General features: G+C 41.6%; 1 long non-coding RNA gene across 2 annotated transcripts; it reads right to left on the bottom strand.

Annotated features, from left to right (window-relative positions):
- Positions 1–1,010: 1,010 nt before the first annotated feature.
- Positions 1,011–8,829, bottom strand: LOC133477319 (uncharacterized). Of its 2 annotated transcripts, XR_009788299.1 has the most exons (4): positions 4,696–8,829; positions 4,485–4,631; positions 2,670–2,726; positions 1,011–1,311 (listed from the first exon to the last, which is right to left on the bottom strand). It is a non-coding gene; the product is annotated as an uncharacterized LOC133477319 (long non-coding RNA). The 2 variants fall into 2 exon arrangements; XR_009788300.1 differs by lacking the exon at positions 2,670–2,726 and having other exon boundaries at positions 4,696–8,817.
- Positions 8,830–14,254: the final 5,425 nt, after the last annotated feature.

Genomic DNA, 14,254 nt, shown 5'->3' with positions numbered 1-14,254 from the left:
TACAGATGATGTTATTCTCTTAAATCTGAAGATGAGGCTTTCATTATTTATCTTAGAAATGCCTTTTGGGCAATTCCACAGTGCAACCAGAGGTTTTTCACAGTGATTCACTCTTTCCTCATTTTGTTATGCTACAGCCTTGTTCCAAAATGTGTTAAAGTAATTTCTCCCTCAAGATTCTACACACAACACCCCATAAATGTATTGGAAAAAAAGAACGAAGAAATCACATGTACATATCAGTAAATATATGCTGCGAATACTTTCCGGACGCACTGTTTGCTTTCAACTCTGTACCAAGAGGTTGGTGAGGGTCCTTTTCAGGTCCCAGTCCACAGAACATGGTCCATAAAAGCATGCTTAGATGAGTTTGGTGTGGATGAATGGGAGAGCTCTGACCTCAACCCCATCTAACATCACTGGGATGAAATGGAACAGACCGTGTGAGCCTGCTTACCTCTGATCTGAGCTGTTTTAGCTTCATATTTTGAGCCATTTCAACGTGTTCATATAGTATAATAATGTTTCTCATCCCATAGTTTGATGTCGAGCCAGTCTCAAAGGTCCAGTTGCTTCATTGCAATTTGCAATTGCTAGTCAGTAATCTGTTTTGACATTTGTCTGATTTAAAGATCATGTCAAAGTTTTAAGGCTTCAGGCTAATTTACCTCATTGATAGTGCTAGATTAAAAATGGTTCCCCTAAAATCCCCGAGGGGGATTCTCACTAAACTTCACACAAACTGACAAAAACTGAACTAAAGTGCACAAGAATGAATCATTCCACCCACTACTTTAAGGCCCATTGTAAACAATTTATTTAACCCAGTTGAACTCATGTTCTTTTTTCCTAGAGATTTATTGTAGTGCGTTATTTAAAGATAATATTATATTATATAATATTTTCTTCAATTTGACAATCTTCTTTGAGTAAACATGCATCCATCCATCCATTTTCTGAGCCGCTTCTCCTCACTAGCGTCGCGGGCGTGCTGGAGCCTATGAGTAAACATGCATCTTGTAATATAGACTTCATGAAGACTCTATGGGTGTTGTTTGATCAAATGGTGTGACTGTTCTGGCATAGTCCTCATATAGTATGGCTGATGGCTTCATGTTAGGAGAAAAATTATTAAAACTCAATACAGTGCTTTTATTTTTTCATCACCCAATGACGAAATCCATTCAAGGAATAAAAAGAAATTGTTGAAATAAAATGTCTGTTCGCCCAGTGATTGATTGGTGACCAGTCCAGGGTGTAATCTGCCTTTTGCCCAAAGTCAACTGGGTTAGGATTCAGCTCCCTGTGACCCTGGACAGGATAAACAGTATAGAACATTCATACGTTAATGAAAAATGTGGATTAGAGCTACAACAGAGATGAAATATGTTCGTTCTGATTGGAAAATGATCACCATATGCATTATGTAGCAACAGAGCAATCTGTCGGTCTACTTTTTAGGTCCTTTGTTGTAAAAGTAACATACTGAGACATTATGTCACAACCACAGTTCGGTGTCTTAATGACAAAATACCTCCATGATCAAGAATTACGTCACATTTTCACTCTCTTTAAACAGCCCTGTTAAGAACAGCTGGTTTTGGAGGCTGTCCTGTCTCATGCATAGAGCCACTGCTCATCCTGTCCCCCGTATTACTGTATAAGGACATCTAGCACAGCCCTAGCTCGTGCTAATTTACATCCAGCAACACTGCAGCTCTGCTTAGCTTTTTGCTAAGGAATGATAGTGGTTCTGTGTAGTCTGCTTTACTTACTTAAATATACTCTTTACCCAAAATTTACTTGGTTGTGGAATTTTGCACTTGATGGGTGGGCCGGCACTGCAGACTCCAGACACTTTTTGCATACAAGTAACTGAAAAGTCAATTTTGAGAAAAACATCCAACATCCTTGTGCCAATCTCTGCTGCTTCATCCAGCATCATTTTTGTTTCTGCTCACTTGTTCCGCAATAGTCCTTCACTAAGTGATGGGTTTGACCAAATGGAGCCCTTTCAAAACAATGTATTTACTGCGTGAGCCATCATAAGCCATTATGTTCCTCAATTGCTTCCAGTAACTGTAACCTGATATTGTTCTCCTCCATAACTCTTTCCCTTCAAATGGCTTACTGAAGCCTTGGGGACAACTCTTGTTGCCTACTACAGTTAGTCGTGTCCATCCACACCTAAAGATAGAACACAAAAATTATAATGCACAAATCAGGCTTGTCTAGTCACAGTTTTCAATTTAGCATTGAGGGACAATGGAAATTCTTGGTCCTTAAATGTTCAGTATAGAGGAGGAGACACTCCCCCGAAAGAATGATCATCTATCCTCGCATCGTGGCCTCCATAAATAGTAGAAGCTGTGCTTCATGCAGTCTTCAGGTGGATTGTCCATTTGAGCAAATAAAAACACTTCCCCATATACTGTAGACAGCCCAGAAGGAAAAGAAAAACAGGTGTTAAACATGTAATTTAAAGCCACCTTTCCACCAAGAGGTTCAGTTTGGTTCATTTTTGTAATTCACAAAAAGTCTGGGATCTTAATTCTTTATACAAACTGTAACCCATAAGGACTAGGGTGAAACAAAACAAATCACTTTATAACATAGGACAAGCAAAATACACACCAGCATAGTTTTATAGACATGTAGCAAGGGCAAACCTGAATCAAGTATCAGTGGGCAGCTTACATCTTACGCAGGACTCTTTTTGTTCTGTACTGTGGCAAGAAGTAGAAACAAAATTACAAAAATGAAAACAAACTGTGGACACAGTACAGACAAAAACAAGCTGTTTTGTAAAATGTAAACGTGTTTCTGCTTTTGTGAATTTGTTTTCTGAAATGTGTGTTTTGGCTTTTTTTTGTTTCTGTAATGTAAAAGTGTTTCACAATTTGTTGAATTGTTTTGCACTTCCAGGCCACCGTACAGCTGAAATAATGCTTCCTACAAACCGACGACCTAAGAGCCAAAACTTTGTATATAAAGCTTCACCAGAGCACTTGTGCTTGTCTTGTTCGGCAGAAGTGCCAATTAATTCCGCCTCCTTCAGTACATTATTCATAGCAACCAACAATAAAAGAACATATGAATAGAAACTGTTAATACTAGGCGTTTACATATTCCATTCACCGTTGTAACAATTAAGTAACCATTCTCCATTAAATTAAGTATGGAACTCTGAAATTGATTAGATAAATACCCCACACATTACAGCATATAAATAATACCGTACACTACTCTACCTGTACTATGTTCTAATTTCATTCCTTCATTTCATCCACCTGCCAAGCACATGCGCTTGACTATGTGTAATGATCTGTGGTAAGAGACATACTAATAACATGATTATACACACTTACGGAACCTATTCAACCGAGGTCTTATCTGATGTCATTCACTTGACAGCTCTCATGCTTCCAAAGCCATCTTTCTTTACATGGACAAGTTTCCTCTCATTTCTGGTGTCCATGAATAATTCATAGCTATCCCCACAGGCTGTGAACGCCTTTACGGACAGTTATCTACCACAAAGAGCCTGTTATATAGGGTTAAAAGGAGCCTAGCAATAATCCATCCATCCATTTTCTGAGCCGCTTCTCCTCACTAGGGTCGCGGGCGTGCTGGAGCCTATCCCAGCTGTCATCGGGCAGAAGGTGGGGTACACCCTGAACTGGTTGCCAGCCAATCGCAGGGCACATAGAAACAAACAACCATTCGCACTCACAGTCATGCCTACGGGCAATTTAGAGTCTCCAATTAATGCATGTTTTTGGGATGTGGGAGGAAACCGGAGTGCCCGGAGAAAACCCACGCAGGCACGGGGAGAACATGCAAACTCCACACAGGCGGGGCCGGGTATTGAACCCGGGTCCTCAGAACTGTGAGGCTGACGCTCTAACCAGTCGGTCACCGTGCCGCCCTAGCAATAATAATTCAGATAATAATCCATCCATACATTTTTTTTGACTGACTTTAGGCGAGAGGCGTGGAACACCCAAGACTGGTCGGCAGTGAGTTGCAGGACACAAATAAACAAAAAACTATCCACACTCACATTCACACCGTTAAGTCATAAATTCACCTAATGTGCATGTTTTGGAATGAGGGAGGAAGACTGAATACTGAAAGAAAACCCACGCAAGGATGAGAGCCAGAGTCAAACTGCAATCTTCAAAACTGTCAGGAAGACATGTTAACCACTGGGTCATCTTCCTGCCCCTGTAATATTCATTTGACGAATAATATTGTTAAGCAGGGGTACTGGTACTAAGTAGTAATGGTACTGGTGGAAACGGGCTAAAGTAGGGAAACATGAATGCTGGGTGGATCTTGAGAAATAGAGGGAGTTTTAACTGTACAGAGGTGGCATTGATGATTTTGGTGATAAGAAAGGGACCAATGAAATGTGCAGTGAGCTTACGGAATTCAGTTTGGAGAGGGAGGTCACGAGAGGAGAGCCAAACCATCTGACCCACCTTGTATTCTGGTGTGGGAGAGCGATGAAGATCTGCCAGCCACTCATTCTTCTCAGCTGAACGAGTAAGAGCAGCCCTGACGTCCTTCCACACGGATTGGACATGTCGAAGATGCTCCCTCACTGCGGCAACCGCCACCGTATGCTCCTGTTCCATAAACAAAAAAGGATGGAAACCGTAACATGCCATGAAGGGAGACATACCTACATACTTGTTGTGTGAGGGTATTCAATGAGTCCATGATCTTGAGGAGGGCTTTGTCCTGTCTGCCTATGTGCGTGGCCCTGATGGGCGAGCGCTTCCCTCAACGCTTCCGGTGTTGCTGGTTCCATGATGGCCAGAGTATTCTGTCACGATACGAAATCGTATCAAATTGGACTGGATCGAAAAGCAGACTGAAGCGGAGGGAGTAGATTATAATGATTTATTTGGAAGCGGCAAGAGTTCGGGTATCCAAGAAAGGGTCATTGTTCATAGGACCAAGGACGGTGCAAGAAGCGGGAACGTGAGGGCGTGGAAGAGCTTGACGGCATGGTTGGAGCGGGCAGCGAAGCAGGGAGGCACGGAAGGAGCACTGGAAGGGGGAGAGAACACAACAGGCTGAGTACAGTTGCGGGTCGTCGGATAGGAACTTGCTTACAAGAATGCGAAAGTCGGCCTGTGTACCACAATAGAGTACTAATACTCTGGCGATAGATTCCTGGATCTGGCAGGCTTATATGCAGGCAGTGATGAGTGCTGATTGAAGACAGGTGCACGGCCAATTTGATGCTGATTGCTGGAGAGAGGGAGAGAGAGAGAGAGAGAGGGAGGGAGAGAGGGAGAGAGAGAGGCGAGGCACAAAGCACCCCCCAAGCGCAAAAAAGGAGACTGCAGGACACCGACCATGACAAGGTTATTGAAATGGGTGTTGTACGGTGGCTCTGAAGTGCAAAACACAATAGCGAATAACTAAACACAACGGCAAATTAAAAGAACACAACAACAAATAACTAAAAACAACAGCAAATTGAAAAACACAACAGCAAATAACTAATCACAACAACAAATTAAAAACACAACAGCAAATAACTAATCACAACAACAAATAACAGTCTTTTTGGTTTGCTGGTGTTTAGTTATTTGTTATTGTGATTATTTGTTGTTGAGCAATGATTTGTTGTGTTTTTTGATTTGCTGTTGTGGTTCATCAGTTGTTGTTGTAATTAGTTATTTGCTGTTGTGTTTTGTAATTTGTTGTTGTGGTTAGTTATTTGCTGTTGTGTTTTTTGCACTTCAGAGCCACCGAAGTAAAATTCACTTTTACTTTTTACTTTTGTACTTAAGTACATTTCAGAGAGTACATTGAATTCCTTTTTACTTTTACTTAAGTACAGGAGTTGAATCAATACCTTTCTTTTACCAGTCTTTCTTTACACAAGTATTTCTACTTAAGTACAGCATGTGAGTACATTTGCCTCCTCTGGATGACAGCGGCCGGAGTGTGCATGACAAAGAGCAGCAGCAGCGAAGCAGTCGGCCTGATTCGATCTTGTGAAAAAAAAGCGCTAATTGAGAGCACTGCCAAAGGGGTCGAGGTGCACGGGTCGCAGGTGTGTTTTATGTATCTGAAAGCGGGTGGGTGAGCTTTAGAGTGAGTACACAAACTACTTTGATAGGAACACACAGTCCATCTCATTTATATGCTAAAGGTTTCCACTCCATTTGCACAACAACATCTTAAAAGCTCTTCATGCTCAGCCTCGCTAATTCCTGAATATATCACTTCCCACCCAACATGCATTGTAACTGTCCCGTTCTCATCTAGAAGTTCACTTACTATCCAAGATGATGTGACTCCACCTCTTCCCATCAATAAGAATAATCTGATTTTCTTAGGACAAGACTCATCTTTCATATCAATACCAGTGGTAAATTAGGTTGAAGCTCAGCCTTGGAAAATGGACATGATAGGAAATATTTATGGCTAAAATGGGTTGTTATGTGGCTAGCAAAAACAAATGGAAGAAAACCACTAGTCTTCTCTCTGGAATAACACTCCCAGCCAATATGAACGCAGCAGACAATTGATGTGTGCATGAATCAGTGGAGCGGATGGAAGCAAATGGGTTTTGGAAGCAGACAATAGCCCAACATTGTGCATAATTAAAAAATAACAGCTGCTCATGGTGTGTCACGCCTAGTGAGTGCCAGCGCATCTGCGCGTCCCCGACAGCCTTCATTTTCTTCAGCACCAAACCAAAGAGGATCACTTTACCAAAAGACAACAACAACTTACTGCACAGCCCCTCTACAGGAGTGTCGAATTTAGTTCCCCTTCGGGCATTGTGCATTAAGAATGAAACATAATTGCTCTAGAGAGACCAGGTGGGCTCATGGGAAATAAATGGTCTTGGTCCATCCAGGCTGCATTCCAAGCTGCTCCGAAGAAGGAAATACCCCACTTGGAACTTCTGAGGTTTAAAGTCAAAAGTAAACAGTAAATATGACCTCCATATACATGTTGTTTAGTGTTAGCAGTCCAGTCGTGTCAATATGCTGAAAGCTCTTTTAAGCTAGTTTTATTAGCAGCTTTGTTCACCCTTTTTCACCCCCTGTTTATCACGGGCAATATGTTGCAGACCCACCCGCAATAGGTATTAAAAATGAGCAACCAATTCTTACATTGAGCAAAACAGGACGAAACCGTTGCTTCTGGTGCAGGTCACTGGCGGAGCCCTATGGCAGGAGACTAGGAGAAAACGCTTGGAGAAATAGTAAACATCTACAATGCCTTTTGATTTACACAAGATGACTTCAAGACTTTACCAAAGACGACCGTATCCTATGTTTAGGCTTTGTCCGTGTTTACATGTAATCACATTATCTACAGTATGTATAAATAAATTATACCTTTACATATATTTAACCTTTGTTCGGCGATATTAGTGATTAAAAAAAAAAAAAAATATTATAGCAAGTTCGGGTTCAAACCATTATGTCATCAACCCTTAGTTATCGTAGTTATAGCTGCACACACAGGAAGTCCGTCGACCTGTGCATATACCTATTTTTCTGTGTGTCTACCTACTAGACCTGGGACCTCAAAGGTTTTGCGCAGGCTCTTAGCTGTTCCCAGTATTGCGCTCTTCTGGACGCAGATGTCGGATGTTGTTCCTGATATCTGCTGGAGCCATTCTCCCAGCTTGGGGGGTAACTGCCTGCAGTGCCTCGATCTCTACGGGCACCACTATTGCCTTCACCATCCACATTTTCTCTAGTTCTTCTTTCAGTCCTTGGTATTTCTCCAGCTTTTCTTGTTCCTTTTTCCAGATGTTGCTATCACTCTGGATTGCTAGTAATAGATTGCTATTACTACCGCTCTCTATTATGTTTATCTACCACCACTATGTCAGGCTGGTTGGCAATCACCGGTTCGTCAGTCTGGATCTAGAAGTCCCACAGGATCTTGGCCTGGTTGATCTTAACCACCTTGTTAGTGCCTGCCATCTTGATTCTGGGACCTCCAGTCCATATTGGGTATAGATGTTACTTCTTCCTGGTTATGCCGCTCTATGTATGCCTTGCCTGCCAGAATTGACGTTATATTTACCTTATTTTGATCGTTGTGTGTATAGAAATAGGTGAAAACTATTTTGGATGCTGAAATAACAGTGGGGTCGCTTGGAAATCACTGTAGAGTGTCTTATACTTTTCGGTACATTGATGTTTACATGCACTGCGGTTACTGCTAGCCCAGAACAGCCACCACCTCCCACAATGCAATGCAAAATTAAGTCACATGTCCACACACAAAATCTTCTATTGGGCTTCGCTTTGGTAAGTTTTGAAAGCCGTACATGCTCGTGTTTACATTACAGACTAGGAAAAGAGAGCGCAGTTTTGTCACTGCCCAAACTTGGATATTTCAGCCCACTTCTAACTTCAGAAAACACCTTGCGGTAAGTTGCAAATGTTTTTGCTGTTGTTTTGGCTGTGCATATAGCAACATTACCACTATTTTATGGTCACAAGTAACTGTAAAACATGCAACTTGTTTTCTCTTGCTCTCTCTCTCTCTCTCGCTCTTTCTCTCTCTCTCTCTCGCTCTCTCTCTGACACACACACGCACATACACACTTGATCAGTAAATCTAGTCAGTTTTTACATTCAGTCATTTTAGTGGGTGAAGCAAATACGGTAATGTTTCTGTAAGGCCCTATGCATGTGTTGTTGTTTTTTTCCCCTTAAACATTTAAATGGTGGCAGGTTTGTGTGTGGACTCCCATCGAACATGAGTTTGAATGTGATCTGTTACTTCTGCACACAGCCACATGCCAGTTATAAGAGGGAGTGCATCCTTGTGCAGCCATATTTATTTTCATTTCTTTTATTTAAGTTTTATTTAACTTGGTCTTTTTGTCATCTCTGCCTGTTGAACCTATTGTGGTGTTTACAATATAGTATGACCATTTCTTGTAGCTGAATTTGCCTTATTTTACAAAGATTTTATTTTATAAAGATTGTATTTTTAATGTCTTAGATTAGGCGGCACGGTGGACGACTGGTTAGCACATCTGCCTCACAGTTCTGAGGACCGGGGTTCAAATCCCGGCCCCACCTGTATAGAGTTTGCAAGTTTGCTTCTGTGGGTTTTCTCCAGGCATTCCGGTCTCCTCCCACATCTCATAAACATGCACAGTAGGTTAATTGAAGACCCAGCACACCTGTGACCCTTGTGAGGGTAAAGCGGGACAGAAAATGGATGGATGGATGTTTTAGATTAAGTGATAATGTTCATCAACATTTGTATTTACTACTCACTAGTTACTCATAACTTGTAGTTTTTTCACTGAGTACTTTCTTACTCTTACTCAAGTAATTATTTGGTGGACTACTTTTTACTTTGACTTGAGTCATAATATTCTAAAGTAACAGTACTCTTACTTGAGTACAATATTTGGCCACCTCTGTATATACACTATAAACCACCGGTGAAAAATTTTAGAGCACCCCAATTAATTTAGCTTCTTTTAAATTAAAATTTATGCTGTTCAAGTTCTCATTTTACTCTTTAATCTTCAAGAAACCTAACATGCTTGTTTTTGGAATGTAGGAGGAACCCAGGAGTGCCTGAAGAAAACCCAGACCAGCAGAGGGAGAACATGCTAACTCCAAACAGGAAGCCTGTATTGATATTCGAACCACTAACCTGAGTTCCGCCTGGTGGATATACTAACCACTCTTCTACCGCGCCAAATTTTCCCAATTACTTCCCTTTAAATCTTGAGTCAGCCTAAACAGCTGATAAAGTTTTAGTGAAGTTCTGTGAAGTTCAGTTCAGTGAAGTTGCGATACATCAATTTGCACTGCGTGAAAAAAATTGAGAGGCATTCAAGGTCGTGTTATAACAGGCATTCCAAGGTGACCCATATTAAGTCCATTCACAGTAATTTAATGTGTTTTGGAAATGCTTTTTTTACTGACATGCTTTATTCTTTGGGGTAAAAGAAAATTGTTCTACTCGCCAATCCGTTCATGCTCCCCTTCCAGCTTTTCCCCATCAGCAGTAACTTATTCTGCTTTTATTCTCGTTTCTCCCCACTTTTATATAAATTTTAAAGAGACTGGTAGCAGCAATGTACACGCAAAGAGCATCCTTTTAAGGATTAATACATTGAAACCTTCAGCAGGGAGACCCAGCGTGGCGACGTATGAGCAGCAGAGCGGTAGACGGTGGCCAGGAGAAGGCCTGCTGCTGAATACTGATGCTGTAATAATTTTGCATGCAAAAATCCAGGCAGCGCTGGATCGCTGAGTGAGAAAACAAAGTACGAGCTGAGCTTTGGGGAAAACCAAACATCTGGCGCAGTTGTTCACTCCCATCACGTTTTTTGGGTCCTTGTTTGTTTCTTGGGGAATTGTCGGGGCCACGTGGGAGTGAAGTGAGGGAAATACAGACATCAATCTCTCTAGAATGATGACGAACGAGAGTTGAGTTGTTCCCAGCACATGGACAGATATTTATCAACAATTACGTGATATTGACAGTCAAATGTGCGTGCCATGGTCGTATGTGTTTATGGCAGATATATTTGCATGGAAACCATCATCCATTATTAAGACTTTGACAGCAGGAGATGTTTCTTCTGACAAAATAAGCTCAAAATAAACCTGATTTAGAGCATCTTTTTGCTGTCAAAATGGACTTTGACTGGGCTTCTGCTGCAAGCTGCCTCGAACAGTTTGTAACACTTAGACCCCTGCTGAGTTGTGAACGTAGCTGACAGTGTGTTTGTGTGTGTGTGCATATGTGTGTCCCCACAAGGATACTCGTTCCACAGTAGTCAGTTCTCCCAGGATTTAAACTCTCTCTGAGGGAAGGGAAGAATAAACAGCAAAAATTATTCCAGAGCTGCTCTCCCCCGCTCATCCTCCTGGCCCTGTCGCCTCCTCACTCGCCATCTTGACTTCCTTGCGCTATTTCTTCCCCTTCTTTTGCTCCCATTGTCCCACATGTCTATCCATTTGTATATTCGCTTGCCTTTTACCCCTTCATTAATTTCTCCTTTCATTTACCCCGACTGTTCTCTCCTACACCGTTCTTTTTCCTCTTCTTTGCAATCATTATTCTACTGTCTGCATCTGTTTCTCCTCTTCCTCATCCTGAATCTGGTGACCTCTCCTCCCCAGTGACCTCTTGATTAAGTGGGAACTCGCAGCAGAAAAATGAAAACAAGGCAGAGGGACGTGGTTACTGCCTGGTGATAATTGACATGCTGCCTGCTCACACACACACGCACATGCACATTTACACACACACAGAGTTCATGAGGGTTGATACGGTAATAGGAATTCTGAGAGACAGGAAAGCCCAAGACTATTAAGACATTTAAAAACCAGTACAAGAACCTTAAAATCGATCCCGAAGCACATGGGGAGCTACTGCAGTTATTTTAAAATCAGTGTAATACAGTATGTTTCCGTCTACAGGTCTTCGTCAGGACATGTGCCGCCGAATTCTATAGTAATTGTAAACATGAAATGCTCTTTTTAGGAAGATCAGAAAGCAGGGCGTTACAGTAATCAATCTGATTAGTAATAAAAGCGTGCATTATTGTCTCCGTGTTGGCCCGAAAGATGATCATTTTTCAAATGATGAAAACCTGTTTTAGTTGTATTTTTACAGTCCGGGATAAACGTGAGCTCAGAGTAAGGATGAGGGATTTAGACATAATATTCATACTTTAATTAAAGGTTTCTCTCTCTGGGCCTCAGTACCAGTGACTAAAACTTAATCCATTGGACTGGCGTGAACAGAAGACAAAGAGATACAACTGCGTGGAAATTCATTCCGTGCCTCCTGATGACACTGCCAAGAGGGAGCATATATAAAATGAACAGTGAAAGACCTAAAATTGAACCCTGAGGCACACCACGTTACTTCATAGACTTCTGTAGAACATGAATCTAAACTTACCATAAAACGTCTCTCAGTGAGGTAGGATAAAAAAACAACAACATTTGTGTATAGCACCACAGAAACGAATCAGACATTTGTGTCTATTTAAAAGAATGGTGTGATCTACCATATCAAAAGCGGTGCTTAGATCCAGCAGAACCAACACTGTTAATTTATGGCAATTGAGATTATTTCTAAATTCATTTAAAATATTGACGAGGGCAGTCTCTGTGCTGTGGTTTTCCCTGAAACCAGACTGATATGCTTCAGAAATATTAAAATTTGCAAAAAAAAATAACAAAAGGAATAAAAATGAGTTTGTCAAAAATTTGGGTTAAAAATGGTAGTTTTGATACCCGTCGGCAGGGACGTGCACAGACACTTTGGGGGGTAGAGGCTCGAGTGAGAAAAAGGGCACTTGTATTTTATTCATTTATGTACCGTACTACTCTTTGCTGTTTCCTGATGCTTCTCCTTCTTCCTTTTCTGTCTTTTGTTTTTTGCATTGTGCTGCTGACAGGATTGAAATGAATAATTTCTTACTTTTGAGCTTCTATAACTATGAAACAGAAAACATAATTTCCCAAATATTTCAATTAACTATTATTGAAATTGTTACCATTATTTTGCAGCACAGTGGACGACTGGTTAGCACTTCTTCCTCACAGTTCTGGTTCAAATCTGGCCTCTCCTATGTGGAGTTTGCATGTTCTCCCATGTCTCCGTGGTTTTTCGCTGGGTACTCTGGTCTCCTCCCACATTCCAAAAACATGCATGGTAGGTTAACTGGAGACTCTCAATTATCCGTAGGTGTCAATTATTTATTTATTTTTTGTCTTGAGTTTGTTGTCACATTTTTGTCGGGCCAATTATACATTACTCGTGCACTCACTGTAGTAGTCTCGCCACGCTGCACTATTTGCATATCTGTTGTTGACCAATACTGGCCACTCATTTGCCCTGAGTAGCATCTGCACCATTTGCACAATCGACTGAGTAGTATCTGCAACATTTGCACAATCGACATTGTCTCAGATTATCGCACTACTGGTCACTTTAAATTGCATACATTTCTTGAAGTCTTGGTGCCCTTTGCACAATGGTCATTGCACTGGACTCTTGCTATATTAGTCATTCAAATTGCTCTAAGTGCTAGAGGACTCTGCACCTTTTTGCACAATTGTCAAAAAAATAATAATAAAATAAAATACATTGCACCGGCATTACCAGATTACTAGCAACCTTTTATTGCTCAGTGACTGTTTTTCTCAATGTCCTTACGTCTCAAAAGTATTCTCTGTCAATTGACTGTCTGTTGTCGTACTAGAGCAGCTCCAACTAGCAGAGACAAATTCCTTGTGTGTTTTTGACATACTTGGCAAAATAAAGATGATTCTTGTTTTGTCTTGTTTGTCTATGTGTGCCCTGCGATTGGCTGGCGACCAGTTCAGGGTGTAACCCGCCTCTCGCCCAGAGTCAGCTGGGATAGGCTCCGGTACGCCCGCGGCCCCAGTGATGATAAGCGGTACAGAAAATGGATGGATGAATGGATGACAGGGAAGCTGTGACAAAGCAGGAATGTATATGTTTACAAGAGGATGAAATTCACTAATTAAAACAAACAAACAAGCAAAAAAGGTCTATGTGTGCACATGTCTGCTGGTCAGTAGTTGTCAAGATTGTTAAACTCTAAATTGCTCCTCTTCAGAAGGACCATTACCACTGCTGCTTTGAAAGCTGCAGGTAAGGTGCCCGTCTGAAGAGAGCAATTCATAGCGTTTAAAAGGTCTTCACGAAACAATCCATAAAATGTTTGAAAAAGTGACATCCAGAAGACGTGGTGGGCCTCACTGTGGAGTAAACTTTGTCAATTGTCTCATCATTTACCAGAGCAAAACTGTCCAGTGTTTCCCCAGGTAAAGATAAATAAATAATAAGATGAAGTTAAAACCATGTCACAGCTAAAATATCACATCTGATACTATCAATCTTCATCCATCCATCCATTTTCTGATGGGTCGCGGGCGTGCTGGAGCCTATCCCAGCTGTCATCGGGCAGGAGGCGCGGTACACCCTGAACTGGTTGCCAGCCAATCGCAGGGCACATAGAAACAAAAAACCATTCGCACTCACAGTCATGCCTACGGGCAATTTAGAGTCACCAATTAATGCATGTTTTTGGGATGTGGGAGGAAACCGGAGTGCCCGGAGAAAACCTACGCAGGCACGGGGAGAACATGCAAACTCCACACAGGCAGGGACGGGGATTGAACCCCGCACCTCAGAACTGTGAGGCTGACACTCTAACCAGTCGGTCACCGTGCTGCCA

This window comes from Phyllopteryx taeniolatus, chromosome 4 (assembly GCF_024500385.1).
Source record: "Phyllopteryx taeniolatus isolate TA_2022b chromosome 4, UOR_Ptae_1.2, whole genome shotgun sequence".
NCBI lineage: Eukaryota > Metazoa > Chordata > Actinopteri > Syngnathiformes > Syngnathidae > Phyllopteryx > Phyllopteryx taeniolatus.
This window is presented reverse-complemented; position numbering and strand designations above follow the sequence as displayed.